The sequence below is a fragment of the Symphodus melops genome, assembly GCF_947650265.1.
Source record: "Symphodus melops genome assembly, chromosome: 16".
In the NCBI taxonomy this organism is placed as follows: domain Eukaryota; kingdom Metazoa; phylum Chordata; class Actinopteri; order Labriformes; family Labridae; genus Symphodus; species Symphodus melops.
In genome coordinates this window covers 24,915,201-24,930,725 of record NC_136706.1, presented here as the reverse complement: position 1 = coordinate 24,930,725, position 15,525 = coordinate 24,915,201, and positions in this window count along the sequence as shown.

The following is a 15,525-nucleotide window of genomic DNA, read 5'->3' as shown; positions in this document are numbered from 1 at the left end:
AAAGACAAGGAGGCTGTACAGACAAAACAAAGTGCACAACATTCAGGGCCTGGTTAAGTGGACTGTTCCTTCATCCTCTCCATCTGTTATTCTCTCCTTTAGAGAGTCAGTGTGAAGAGAAGATGTCAGCAGCTTTCCTCTGCGTGTATCTGCACTCTCACTCTAAAGCCTTCTTTATACGTCTGCGTCACGTCCACGCCGTCGTTGAGCATTTGTAGTTCTGCGTTGCTGGAACGCGTTGCTCTGCCGCTCGGGGGCAGTGGTGACGTTTGTGGAGGACGTCTGTCCCACAGCTAAACCAATCGAGGTGAATTTAACACTCGTTAGCTCACCGAGGAACCTGGATGAACAAATGCATCTCACTACCTTTGATTTTTTTTTTTTTATATTTCTGTTTTGACCGGAAAAGCAAGTGCTGGAAATGACGGTCTGAGTGGACCAATCACAGTCCTCGCGGTTCACAACGACGCGTGGTCAGGATATCACACACTCAGGTCAGGCAGCGGTGGAATTCTTTGTCTGATCACTGAAGAGTTTGAGCTTCACGTCTCTTCGAAGCGCGGCCGTGCAGTCAGCTGACACCGATGACCAGCACAACCTTCAGAATGTGAAACGTGCTGATCCAGATCTCAGTCCAGCTTGAAGTGTGTGACGCTGTAACATCCGCTTCATCACTGTGTTTCCTCATCGTGGAAACAATTCGAGCTCATCACTGTCCTTTTATGAACACATGCTTCATCTGATGGGGCCTCAGGACCCGTCCTCCCTTCTGCTCCACCCAGATCCTCCTCTATCTTCCTTCTGCAGCTCCCTTCATCCCTTGCAGCATCTCTGAGCTGCTCCACCGTCTCCAGCAGCAGGAGGGACGGCAGGGAGGCCGCCTGACTCTATCTGTAAATCCTCCAACACTGGAATCATTTCATTCTGTGTTTTAGAGGTAAAAAGAGCTCTGTGTGTGTGTGTGTGTGTGTGTGTGTGTGTGTGTGTGCCTCCAGGGAGGTTTCTGCAGTATAACACACAGTATGTTTGTGGGATGGAGGGGTTGGTATCACAGTGAGTTTATCAGCAGCTGGGTCTGATTGGAACTGGGCCTGAGGACAGGAAAGTAATATAGTGTAGAAGTGAGATCTCCTCTCATCAGATCCCAGGGCTCAGTGTGTGTGTGTGTGTGTGTGTGTGTGTGTGAGCTCTGATAGGCTGCAGAGGTTACGGTTCAGTGTGACTGTCACCTTGTGTGTGTGTGTGTTTCTTCCTGTAATGTGTTTGCTGCACGTGCTGCTCTTCCTCCCACACGTCACAGCAGAGTCTGCAGAGAGCAGATCAAAGCAGCACCGAGGCAACAAACACCTTCAAAGGTCCAAACTGGGATTATCTTCAGGAACGGGATAACATGCAGGAAGGATTCCTGTCCACACTTCCTCTCTGCTGAGGGGCAGGTCTGACCAGGTCTGAGCAGGTCTGAGCAGGTCTGAGCAGGTCTGAGCAGGTCTGAGCAGGCCGAAGCAGGCCGGATCAGGTCTGAGCAGGTCTGAGCAGGCCGGAGCAGGCCGGATCAGGTCTGGGCAGGTCTGAGCAGGCCGGATCAGGTCTGAGTAGGCCGGAGCAGGTCTAAGCAGGCTGGAGCAGGTCTGAGCAGGTCTAAGCAGGTCTGAGCAGGTCTGAGCAGGTCTGACCAGGTCTGAGCAGGTCTAAGCAGGTCTGAGCAGGTCTGAGCAGGTCTGACCAGGTCTGACCAGGTCTGAGCAGGCTGGAGCAGGTCTGAGCAGGTCTGAGCAGGTCTAAGCAGGCTGGAGCAGGTCTGAGCAGGTCTGAGCAGGTCTAAGCAGGCTGGAGCAGGTCTGAGCAGGTCTAAGCAGGTCTGAGCAGGCCGGATCAGGTCTGAGCAGGCCGTGCGTGAACAACGGCTGCGGCGGTTGAGGGTGGACACAGTCTGATGGTGGAGGCTGCAGCAGGGACATCGGGGGTAGTAGAGCCCGATCAGCTCGCTGAAGGTTGAGGAACTCGAGAGCCTGGCTGAGACTTCCTGGGTTTTATAGCCCCGTTTCCACCAAGCAGTCTGGTTCAGGTCGCAATATAATGCTCACTATAATAATCATCTGTACAGTCCTTCTGATGTGGAGCCAAAGACACTGATCCCACCCTGAAGGGTCCCTCATGGCGGGCTGCTGTGATGTCACACAGTAACTATCAGCAGCTGTGGAAACATCAACAACACCAGAGTTTACCGAACCACGTGGGTGAAACAGGTCTGACACTCTGACACTGAAGGGGGCGGGGCTTCAACACTGAAGAAACCTGTAGGACCTGAAGGTTTACCAGAATCTTCCTCATGAAGGTGTGTGTGTGTGTGTGTGTGTGTGTGTGTGTCTGTGTGTGTGTGTGTGTGTGTGTGTGTGTGTCTGTGTGTGTGTGTGTGTGTGTGTGTGTGTGTCTGTGTGTGTGTGTGTGTGTATGTGTGTGTGTGTGTGTGTGTGTGTGTGTCTGTGTGTGTGTGTGTGTGTGTGTGTGTGTGTGTGTGTGTGTGTCTGTGTGTGTGTGTCTGTGTGTGTGTGTGTGTGTGTGTGTGTGTGTGTCTGTGTGTGTGTGTGTGTGTGTGTGTGTGTGTGTGTCTGTGTGTGTGTGTGTGTGTGTATGTGTGTGTGTGTGTGTGTGTGTGTGTGTGTGTGTCTGTGTGTCTGTGTGTGTGTGTGTGTGTGTGTGTGTGTGTGTGTGTGTGTGTGTGTGTGTAGTGCATCAGGTTGACCAGTAAATTGTCCATTATATTTCCCTGGATAGTTATTGATCTGCTGCTACAGGCTGTTATCAGAACTTGATCAGAGTGTGATCGGTGTGAAAGGAGACAGCTGAGTGTGTGTGTGTGTGTGTGTGTGTGTGTGTGTGTGTGTGTGTGTGTGTGTGTGTGTGTGTGTTACCCCGCGGGCGCCTTCAGGAGGTCAACGTTCACCGCTCCCTTTGACAGCTCTCAATGACTAATTAAGATGTGGATCAGTAATAATGATGTCAGGCACCCTGTCTCTATATGTCAGCTCTGTGATTGACAGGTGAGCAGGGTCTGACCCCGCCTCTTGCTCAATAACATGGCTCTGTAAAGCTTTCTGCGTTCTAACCTCTCCATGTTTCACAAGCATCTCCAACATTGATCCTAGTTTGAGCAGGTTTACACTATCTGTCATCTCTGACCTAAAGTGAGACAATAAAACCAGAACAAACAGGATTCAATCCCACAACCGTCAGATCTCTAACCCTCCTCCAACACGCTGAGCTAAACCTGCAGTGTTGCTCTCTGATGGTCTAAGAGGATTCAGGATTTGTCTTGTGGGTTCAGGACTTAAAGAGTCTAACCCTTCAGGGGTCTGAGTCCTAAAAGTCTCCTGAAATATTTCAGAGGCCGACAGTCATTGATTCAGTCACAGCTGATCAGTGTAAAACCATCAGCAGCCAATCAGCTGTGAGCGTCTTTAAACGACTCATCGATCCGCTCGTCACTAAAACACACCAGCATCAAAGTGGACTATGACTGAGGGGGATTTGAACCCCCAACCTTCAGACTGAAAGCCTGATCCTCTCCCAGCTGAGCTAACCAGGGAGACAGAGGTAACCATGACAACAGGTGTGTGTGTGCGTGTGTGTGTGTGTGTGTGTGTGTGTGTGTGTGTGTGTGTGTGTGTGTGTGTGTGTGTGTGTGTGTGCTGGTTGAAGGTGTGTGTGTGTGTGTGTGTGTGTGTGTGTGTGTGTGTGTGTGTGTGTGTGTGTGTGTGTGTGAAGGTTGTGTGTGTGTGTGTGCTGGTTGAAGGTGTGTGTGTGTGTGTGTGTGTGAAGGTTGTGTGTGTGTGTGCTGGTTGAAGGTGTGTCAGTGTGAACATGATCTGGTTAAATAAAGTCGGCCATCTTTGTTTCTCTTCATTGATGTTAATAAAGTTTGTTCAGCTTGGCTCTCATCTTCTTCCTCGCTCCGGTTCTCCTCAGATTTCAGCGCTGAAGACGGCCGAGCGGTGATGGACTCCGCCTGGCAACGTGGACACCCGGGTTCGATCCCCGCTTCAGACCAGGTGAGTCACACAAGCGTGTGAGTGTGAAGGATGAGTGTGATTTCATTTCCAACTTCGTTGCGATTTCCGAATTTCCGTCGTTGCGATTTCTCGTCAATTTCAACTTGCGTCACTTTGGAGCGTCCATTTCAACGAGGGAATTTCCATCACCGACCATCAAGGAGGTAAAAACACACCTGAGCCCAGGGGGGTCCAGCATGCTAGCTTGGTAAGCTAGCTAGCTGGACGGGCATATTTACTGTTTGTTTTGGTGACTTCAGATTGTGGTCAGTGTTTCAGTGTGACGAGCAGCAGAGAGAGAGGAGCTCACCTTCACCTGCCTTCATCACATCCAGTCAGCTGTTCACCTGCCTTCATCACATCCAGTCAGCTGTTCACCTTCACCTTCATCACATCCAGTCAGCTGTTCACCTGCCTTCATCACATCCAGTCAGCTGTTCACCTGCCTTCATCACATCCAGTCAGCTGTTCACCTGCCTTCATCACATCCAGTCAGCTGCTCACCTGCCTTCATCACATCCAGTCAGCTGTTCACCTGCCTTCATCACATCCAGTCAGCTGTTCACCTGCCTTCATCACATCCAGTCAGCTGTTCACCTGCCTTCATCACATCCAGTCAGCTGTTCACCTGCCTTCATCACATCCAGTCAGCTGTTCACCTGCCTTCATCACATCCAGTCAGCTGTTCACCTGCAACCTTTCACTGACACACTATGAACGTTTAAAAAGTTACAACCTGCATGATGACGCTCAGGATCCAACATGAACTCTTTAGAGGTCACCGTGTGGAGGACACTGTAGCTTCAGTGTTTAGCCAGCTCTGCATGTAGAGACACTGTAGCTTCAGTGTTTAGCCAGCTCAGCATGTGGTGGACACTGTAGCTTCAGTGTTTAGCCAGCTCTGCATGTGGTGGACACTGTAGCTTCAGTGTTTAGCCAGCTCAGCATGTGGTGGACACTGTAGCTTCAGTGTTTAGCCAGCTCAGCATGTGGTGGACACTGTAGCTTCAGTGTTTAGCCAGCTCTGCATGTGGTGGACACTGTAGCTTCAGTGTTTAGCCAGCTCTGCATGTGGTGGACACTGTAGCTTCAGTGTTTAGCCAGCTCTGCATGTGGTGGAAACTGTAGCTTCAGTGTTTAGCCAGCTCTGCATGTGGTGGACACTGTAGCTTCAGTGTTTAGCCAGCTCTGCATGTGGTAGACACTGTAGCTTCAGTGTTTAGCCAGCTCTGCATGTGGTGGACACTGTAGCTTCAGTGTTTAGCCAGCTCTGCATGTGGTGGACACTGTAGCTTCAGTGTTTAACCAGCTCTGCATGTGGTGGACACTGCAGCTTCAGTGTTTAGCCAGCTCTGCATGTGGTGGACACTGCAGCTTCAGTGTTTAGCCAGCTCTGCATGTGGTGGACACTGTAGCTTCAGTGTTTAGCCAGCTCTGCATGTGGTGGACACTGCAGCTTCAGTGTTTAGCCAGCTCTGCATGTGGTGGACACTGTAGCTTCAGTGTTTAGCCAGCTCTGCATGTGGTGGACACTGTAGCTTCAGTGTTTAGCCAGCTCTGCATGTGGTGGACACTGCAGCTTCAGTGTTTAGCCAGCTCTGCATGTGGTGGACACTGTAGCTTCAGTGTTTAGCCAGCTCTGCATGTGGTGGACACTGCAGCTTCAGTGTTTAGCCAGCTCTGCATGTGGTGGACACTGTAGCTTCAGTGTTTAGCCAGCTCTGCATGTAGAGACACTGTAGCTTCAGTGTTTAGCCAGCTCTGCATGTAGAGACACTGTAGCTTCAGTGTTTAGCCAGCTCTGCATGTGGTGGACACTGTAGCTTCAGTGTTTAGCCAGCTCTGCATGTGGTGGACACTGTAGCTTCAGTGTTTAGCCAGCTCTGCATGGGTCTGTAAAGCTTTCTGCGTTCTAACCTCTCTCCATGTTTCATCTCCAACATTGATCCTAGTTTGAGCAGCTTTCTGCTGCTGGAGCTTATTAGAAACATGCAGAGGCTTTTTAGCTCGGGTACAATCACTTCTATCTGAAGCAGTTCCACTGCCCGCTTCCATCGCTGCAACACCTGTTCACCTGATAACTGCTCTCGTATCTGAAACTGAGAACATCATAACATCGTGTCGTAGCAGCGTCAGTGTCACATCACGCAGATGCTCGCTGTCACCATGACAACACACAAGCTGTCCGTGTGTCTCTTCCCTTTGATTCCCCGTGTATATGCTTCTGATATGAAGCCAGTGACGGCGTGAGTGTGATTAATATTCATTGTTGCAGCTGTGGACATGTATTCATATTACTCGCTGTACATTCATCCATCTTTTATTCATGTAGAAACTTTGAGGCGCAAACCAAAAGTATATGAATCATTTAAACTGAACCTGTTGTTCTTCACTTCCTGAATGTTCTTTGAGATGATGCATCTTATTGTGAAACTCTTGATTGGTCAGTATCGTACGAGGTCAGCTGGCGATGCGATATGTTACAGGCAGTGACCACAAGAGGAGGAGGCTGAGTGTCATCATGTGCTCACACTGGAGGATAATTAGCATCTGGCCAGTTAGCAGAGCGGCAGCTCCGGTTGGCTGAGGTGCAGAACATTTGACTGGCTTAGTGCGCTTTGACAAAGTGCAGCGTGAAAGCAAAGCAAAGGGAAAATGCAGCAATTTTCCAGCTTCACTCCTGAATCTCATGTCAGAGAGAGAGGACGGGGTACTCCTGGCTTGAAGGACACCTTGAGAACACGTGTAACCTCCTGGAAGAGCACTTAAAGCTCTGCATGCAGCCACCACTCAAAGTCTTGTGTCCAATGACGGCGCTCTAAAGAGAAGCTGCTGAAGGACGCTGTGCAGCGCTCCCTCTCTGTTTAACACCAGCCACTGACTGACTGACGCTTCACTCAGGACGTGAAAGGACCACGCCCCCCGTGCCGTCATCCCGTCTTTGTGCAGTCATGTGACTCTGTGGACGGGTCACACATCATTTAGAGCATTCGCCCTTTTTCAGGCACCACCGACAAGAAGCAGCCAATCAGATCAGAGCCCCTGAGCTCAGTATCTGCACGCCTTGTGATCATGTACTTCCTTTGGAGCGTCATCGGGTTCGTTTAAAAGATCCCAAACGGACGGGAGCGATCCAGCTTGAGACACTGCATAGAGCTCACGTTGGTCCAAACCGTCTCACCTGGTCCTGTGTATAAATATAATCATGTTTGGGTGACGTCAGAAGGTTCTGAACCAGGAGCTTAAACTGGACCCGGTCTCCTCCTCCTGGGTCCTGCCAGTGATCATGTGACTGAACTGTTTCATGTTCAGACATTTTGAGCCAGGAAAAATATTCTTCAGCACTGGATCTCAGATCAGGCCCCCTCATTGGTGGGATGGCATGCAGGACAATAATGGGACATGTTCTGTACCTCTGGACTTTCTCACCTTGTTCTGCACTCACAGACTGATGCCTTTAAAACAACATGGGAAGCATGTCTGGAGCATTTCGATAAAACACTGTGGGAGGATTTATTTCATTGTGTTCAGCTCCTCACAGTGTCTGACTTCACACAGCGTGATGTATCTGTCACACTAACCAGGGGCCCAGCTTCTTATCGCTTGCTTGTCTTTTGTCTCTTTTGTTCGGTCGTGTCTTCTGTATGTTTTTGTTCTGAAAATTAATAAACCTGTTTATTTAAAATAATAATAAAAAAAGGTCCAGATTGGGTGAAATAGGCGCTCTGACTTTCTGGCCACGAGGGAGCTAAATGAGTTTCTTGCGCTTCGTGAACATTTCATGTGTAGCGAAGAGAAACAGGAGAGCGAAGGGGCAACGCCTGCAGAGCGGAGGCTTGGCTTCAGCTGACAGCGAGGTAAAAGGTTTGTGATTTAGCCGGGAGCCAGAGCCAGCTCAACACGTGAGGAAGCATCGTCATTAAGACGCTTATTTCAGCCCGTTAGGAAAAAAAGAAGGCCAGAGATGATGTGATCATTTTTTAATGAGAGAGTTTGAAGACAGCAGAGTCACTTAGTTAGTCTGATGCATTTCTGCCTTTCTGCGCTGAATGAACCTGAGACCTTCAGGCTGTGTGTGCAGATCAAGTTTAACCCTTTAGGCTCCGACAGGCATCAAACACCGAGTAACGCTGCTTTTAATGGGCAGCGCTATCGAAGGTATTCCTTAACCAAAACAGGACTCATTTCAAATACGTAAATCCTCATTGACATGATGATTCACCGCTGTTTACAGTATTTACTCTGCTAGCATTTTAGCATGCTAATTTATTTTGATATCAAAATGATTTTTGTTGTCTTTAAAGCCACCTGTACATGTTTTTAAAGCCGATTAATGGCTGAAGTTTAAAAGTTAATTAGGAATAACCACATGTTTGAAATTCTATTATTTCCAATTTCAAAATAAAAGCTGTGAGGCTTTTATTTTGTGTCTTAGGCTGCGTGTCCACCAAACGTTTCTTTGGTGTTTCTTTGGTGTTAGACAAAAAGCGCTGCACGTCCGTCCTGTCCTTTGGACATCTGTTTCTATATACTGCATGTTTTATATTCTCCTGAAGTCCACTGTCACCTCCACGGTCTCGAGCTGGTTCAGCTCCAGGTGGTTCTGACTGCACCAGAGAGCCAGCTGTTCCACCTCCCGCCTGTAGGTGGACTCGTCACCGCCCTGGGAGGGGCGGATGACGGTGGAGATTTTGAAGCAAGCCGGCTCCAGTGATGACTTAAAGATGTGTGTGAAGATGGGGACAACACTGGTGCTCAGAGACAAGACGTCCTGTGGACACAGGGTCTTAATCTAAGAGCACATTACCTGCTATGTGCTTTTATTTTGAAATACAGTAAGGACCTTCTTGTAGAGAGAACTGAAGGGACAAAATAAATACAGAGAGACACTGAGGACCACTATCTACAGAGAGACTGAAGGGACAAAATAAATACAGAGACACACTGAGGACCACTATCTACAGAGAGACTGAAGGGACAAAATAAATACAGAGACAATGAGGACCACTATCTACAGAGAGACTGAAGGGACAAAATAAATACAGAGACAATGAGGACCACTATCTACAGAGAGACTGAAGGGACAAAATAAATACAGAGAGACACTGAGGACCACTATCTACAGAGACACTGAAGGGACAAAATAAATACAGAGACACACTGAGGACCACTATCTACAGAGAGACTGAAGGGACAAAATAAATACAGAGACACACTGAGGACCACTATCTACAGAGAGACTGAAGGGACAAAATAAATACAGAGACACACTGAGGACCACTATCTACAGAGAGACTGAAGGGACAAAATAAATACAGAGACACACTGAGGACCACTATCTACAGAGAGACTGAAGGGACAAAATAAATACAGAGACACCGAGGACCACTATCTACAGAGAGACTGAAGGGACAAAATAAATACAGAGACACACTGAGGACCACTATCTACAGAGAGACTGAAGGGACAAAATAAATACAGAGACACACTGAGGACCACTATCTACAGAGAGACTGAAGGGACAAAATAAATACAGAGACACTGAGGACCACTATCTACAGAGAGACTGAAGGGACAAAATAACAGGAGGTTATTGTGGTTAAATAAATTGAAACATTATTTTCAGACCTTCATGATCTTAATTAATGCTTCAACGATTCAGTCCAAAATCAAACATAATCATGCAGAGACAAAGTAGTGACTCATCAGGCGACTCATCATCGTCCCCTCAGACTGTTTCATGAACGTTTTTTAATTTGCACATGAAAAAAAATGTGAGAGGAAATCCTCAATTGAAAAAAAAGAAGCTTCCTATGTGAGGTGAGAAGGTTAGAGGGAGGATGAATCAGAAACAGATTCAGGCGGAGTAACTTATGACACACAGGAAGTGACATCACTCATCACTTTTGGTGACAATCTAAAACCATCAGTGAAGCGAAGAGGGGGCAGTGACCTCGTTAGAGGAGACCGACTCTAGTGGACACTGGAGGAACTGCAGCTGTAAAGTTGGACATTTTAACATAGAACTCTATGGAGACTGACTCACTGCAGGAGACAGACTCTAGTGGACACTGGAGGAACTGCAGCTGTAAAGTTGGACATTTTAACATAGAGCTCTATGGAGACTGACTCACTGCAGGAGACAGACTCTAGTGGACACTGGAGGAACTGCAGCTGTAAAGTTGGACATTTTAACATAGAGCTCTATGGAGACTGACTCACTGCAGGAGACAGACTCTAGTGGACACTGGAGGAACTGCAGCTGTAAAGTTGGACATTTTAACATAGAGCTCTATGGAGGCTGACTCACTGACTCATGATTCCCAAATGCACCAACCGGAGGAGAAGTAATAATAGTTATTTAAACGGCTGTGCGGCTGAGAGTAAACTTGACCTTTGTGTTTCACTGAGAGATTAATTGAATCTGTTTCATCACTGGGGACTCCTCTGCGCTCGCTGTAAAAAGCTGCTTCACTCTCTCCGTGCTTCACATGAGCTTAATGTGCGCAGCATGCAGGATGTTTCCCCTCTGGCTCGGGCTCAGTGGAGCCACCTTAATCTTCCCACCTTCACTCTGATGCTGCTGAGAGCTGGCAGAGCGCCCGCCGCCTGGCCGCGCACCAGCTCACAGTGTACGGAGCCAACGTCCAAGCGTCAGAGCGCGCTCAGAGGGAACCCTCACTTCCTGCTTAAAGCGCTCTGCTGTTGGCTTTTCACAGCAGAGGTTTTGACACGGCAGAGCACATAATAAGTGTATTTAATGCTGCAGGTTAATGCAGACTCATGTCATGGCCTTAAGTCAAATATCTAAGAAAGCTGCACACACCTACACAGAGAGAGCTTCGACAGATGTTTCAATAAAGACATAAACGAGAATAATCTGTTTTTCTTTGCCTGGAAGTTTTCTATGACGCTTTTTGCATCACATGAAGAAAACTTACAAGCAAATGAGGGCTGGACTCACGACCATTCAACACTACGACCATGTTTCTCCTGATACGCAGCTTCATGTTTCTAATGATACACAGCTACATGTTTCTAATGATACACAGCTACATGTTTCTAATGACACACAGCTACATGTTTCTAATGATACACAGCTTCATGTTTCTAATGATACACAGCTTCATGTTTCTAATGATACACAGCTTCATGTTTCTAATGATACACAGCTACATGTTTCTAATGATACACAGCTACATGTTTCTAATGATACACAGCTTCATGTTTCTAATGATACACAGCTTCATGTTTCTAATGATACACAGCTACATGTTTCTAATGATACACAGCTTCATGTTTCTAATGATACACAGCTTCATGTTTCTAATGATACACAGCTTCATGTTTCTAATGATACACAGCTACATGTTTCTACTGATACACAGCTACATGTTTCTAATGATACACAGCTACATGTTTCTAATGATACACAGCTACATGTTTCTAATGATACACAGCTTCATGTTTCTAATGATACACAGCTTCATGTTTCTACTGATACACAGCTACATGTTTCTACTGATACACAGCTACATGTTTCTAATGATACACAGCTTCATGTTTCTAATGATACACAGCTACATGTTTCTAATGATACACAGCTTCATGTCAACGGGTGAAGGATCCCCTTAAGTGATATTTTATGGAAGTGGTGAAAGTGCACACTACTTATGCTTCTACTTGCATGATTATGTTCCTCTATTAGGAGCAAAGGAAACAATAGGGATTCAACCCGTGTGGGTGGGGGTGCCTAGTGGACCATGACGGGGCTGCAGGCGGGTCACAGGAAGTTGGACAGAATAAATAATTTAATATTTAATATTTTCACCTATTTTGATAATTAACAAGCGTTTAAAGTCAGAGACAGCAGCCTGTTCCTGACGTCTCTGCAGATCACCTCAGAAACACTGACAACATGCTGGTACTGAAGGTGTGTGTGTGTGTGTGTTTCAGTGTGTGTGTGTGTGTGTGTTTCAGTGTGTGGGCGGCTCACAGGGAGAGAGAGAAGTTCAGCTCCCGGCGGTTCTGCCTTCAGGCCTCCCCACTAAACATCGACTTCAGAGTTTTAAAAACTGAAAACAAAAAACAATCTGAGTTTGGATTTCACTTTTTTTTTATCTGTTTCTGTCTGTTTGTTTTGTTATTTTTTGCTGCTTTTATGTGATTGTGACCAATCAGAGAGGTGATAGAGGACATGCTGGATGTTGACGTGCTGGATCCTGGGCTGATCAGCGTGGATCAGCGTGGATCCAGTTCCCTCCGTGGTGTGGATTCTCAGAGCAGTATTCTCTCTTTGAAATGAGAAGCTACAAACAGAATCTGCCTGAGTCAACTTTCACCTGCTGAAAATATTTTTCACAGATTGAATCTTTTATTTTCCTCTATAAAAGAAATCAGTCTTAGAAAGATTAAACTTGTAAATGATTTTCTGATCCGTTTGCAGACAAACACTGACAGTGATTATTCAGGTGAGTTCTTCAGTTACACACTGTCTCTATAATAACTTCACTCTGAAACAAGAGAAGCACGGTGAGTAAACATCCAGGAATAAAAACATGGAGAGAAGCCCAGCAGCTTTTAAAAGAGTGTCTCCATCCAGGTACTAGAGATGTGTCATCACAGAGAGAGAGAGAGAGAGAGAGAGAGAGAGAGAGAGGGAGAGAGAGAGAGAGAGAGAGAGAGAGACAGAGAGAGAGAGACAGGGGAGAGAGAGAGAGAGAGAGAGAGAGAGGGAGAGAGAGAGAGAGAGAGAGAGAGAGAGAGAGACAGAGAGAGAGAGAGAGGGAGAGAGAGAGAGAGAGAGAGGAGGGAGAGAGGGAGGGAGAGGGAGAGAGAGAGAGGGAGAGAGACAGAGAGAGAGAGAGAGAGAGAGGGAGGGAGAGGGAGAGAGAGAGAGGGAGAGAGAGAGACAGAGAGAGAGAGAGAGACAGAGAGAGAGACAGAGAGAGAGAGAAAGAGAGACAGAGAGAGAGAGACAGAGAGAGAGAGAGACACAGAGAGAGAGAGACAGAGACAGAGAGGGAGAGAGAGAGGGTCGTCTCTTGGTGTAATATTTTTAAAGTAAGCTCACAAGTTAAATACATTTTTTAATCTCAAATGTCGTACTCTGTCAAAAAGTGTAGGCTTGTTCCAAATGTTATTTTAGAGTTTGTGTTGTCGTGGAAACATTAAAAAAAAAATGAAAGGACCAATCAGAGAGCTGCTCTCTTCCTGTGTGATAAATCAGCCAATCAGAGAACTGCTCTCTTCCTGTGTGATCAATCAGCCAATCAGAGAGCTGCTCTCTTCCTGTGTGATCATGAAGGAAACCTGCTGTGTTGAAGCTTCTCTGACAACAATGCAGCAGCCAGTATGTCCTCCTTCTAACTTTAGATTCTGCTCCTGAATGCTCTGGATCTGATTGGACCAGAGAAGGTAGGCGGGGCTTTGAAGGCCGTTTTGGACGCCCCTGGGTTTGCCAGATATGAGAGCAGTTATCAGGTGAACAGGTGTTGCAGCGATGGAAGCGGGCAGTGGAACTGCTTCAGATAGAAGTGATTGTACCCGAGCTAAAAAGCCTCTGCATGTTTCTAATAAGCTCCAGCAGCAGAAAGCTGCTCAAACTAGGATCAATGTTGGAGATGAAACATGGAGAGAGGTTAGAACGCAGAAAGCTTTACAGACCCATGCAGAGCTGGCTAAACACTGAAGCTACAGTGTCCACCACATGCAGAGCTGGCTAAACACTGAAGCTACAGTGTCTCTACATGCAGAGCTGGCTAAACACTGAAGCTACAGTGTCTCTACATGCAGAGCTGGCTAAACACTGAAGCTACAGTGTCTCTACATGCTGAGCTGGCTAAACACTGAAGCTACAGTGTCCACCACATGCAGAGCTGTGTGAGAGGAGGGGGGGAGACAGCTCTCTGTGATGATTAGAGTTTAGACTGCAGTACTCATTTTAAACACTAGGGGGCGGAGCTACAGACTGCTCCTTTAACCTTAGACACATTTTTTAATGTTGTCAGGTGAACACGATCAGCGATTCCTGTTTTTGATGACGTATGGAGACAGTTTGAAGCAGACTGGATCGGACCTGATGATGACAGATCCACTTAGTCCAAATAAAGACTTGTAAACTTTGACGTCTCCTCCTCTGACCTCGGCCCATGAGCACAGCTGGGCCGCTCTCCGTCTGCAGGTCCAAACAGTGGAGTTGTCAGAGGCAGCAGGCTGACGAGCCGACGGGCTGCGGGCTGTGTGTGTGCTGAACAACAGAGAAATGACCATCGCAGCTCGCCTTCACCAAAACAGATTACAGAGCGCTCGGGGTCATGTGCATGGCCGCCAACGCTTTCTGCCATTTCTCCAACGCTGTCACATTCTGATCTGACAGCTGCACAACAATGCCTTACATCACCACACACACACACACACACACACACACACACAGCTGGTGTGTGTGTGCGTTGGTGCTAAACGCTGGGTTTGCTTCCAGATTCACGAGTCAGCGGGGGGGGGGGGGGGGGGTGTCCACAGGTTGGACTTGAACTCAAACAGCTTCCTCACATGTTGATGCTCCTGGTCATGTAAAGAAGTGAACCTGTGAGCAGGTTGGCATGGTGAGTGTGAACAGGCTCTGTGGAGAGGTTTTGTGCGGGGGCTCAGGAGGTCGAGTGGGTCGTCCATTGATTGGAAAATCAGAGATTGAATCCCCGGCTCCTCCAGTCTGCATGTGTGAGAGTACTGAAGCCGGTCCCATCCGCCTGAGAGAGAGCGTGTGTGAGAGTACTGAAGCCGGTCCCATCCGCCTGAGAGAGAGGGTGTGTGAGAGTACTGAAGCCGGTCCCATCCGCCTGAGAGAGAGCGTGTGTGAGAGTACTGAAGCCGGTCCCATCCGCCTGAGAGAGAGCGTGTGTGAGAGTACTGAAGCCGGTCCCATCCGCCCGAGAGAGAGCGTGTGTGAGTGTGCATTAGATCAGGTCCTGATGAGCCGTCACAGTGCCAGCGTGAAAAGGCCTAAATGGCGTGTAGTGTAAAGTGCTCTGAGTGGTCGGAGAGGTGTGACATGGAGTCCTCCGCCCACCGAGACAGAAACCCAAAATGTTCCAATCAAAGTGCCGGAGGAGAGCAGGGAAGGAGACGTGATGTGGTGTAAACACGGGGACGAGGAGCACGAGGGGGGGGGGGGGGGGGGTCGACCAACCTGTTCAGCCTCTGACACACGTCTGCTTCTGCACTGATCTGAAGTCACGTGTCCCCGTCTGTCCTCAGAACCAGGACTGAAGGCGAGCAGCATGCTAATGCTAAGTGTAAAGAGGCGCGGCGTGATCTTTGCATGTTCAGAGTTCATGTTGGGAATTCTGACACATCAGGACCAAACTGTGCAAGATGAAGATAACATGTGGACTGTGCTCCAGAGACGTCGGGGTGATCGTCCTCCTCTGGCTGTGGTTCGCCGTGTCCAGTCACGTCGTAGCTTCTGTCTCAGCCA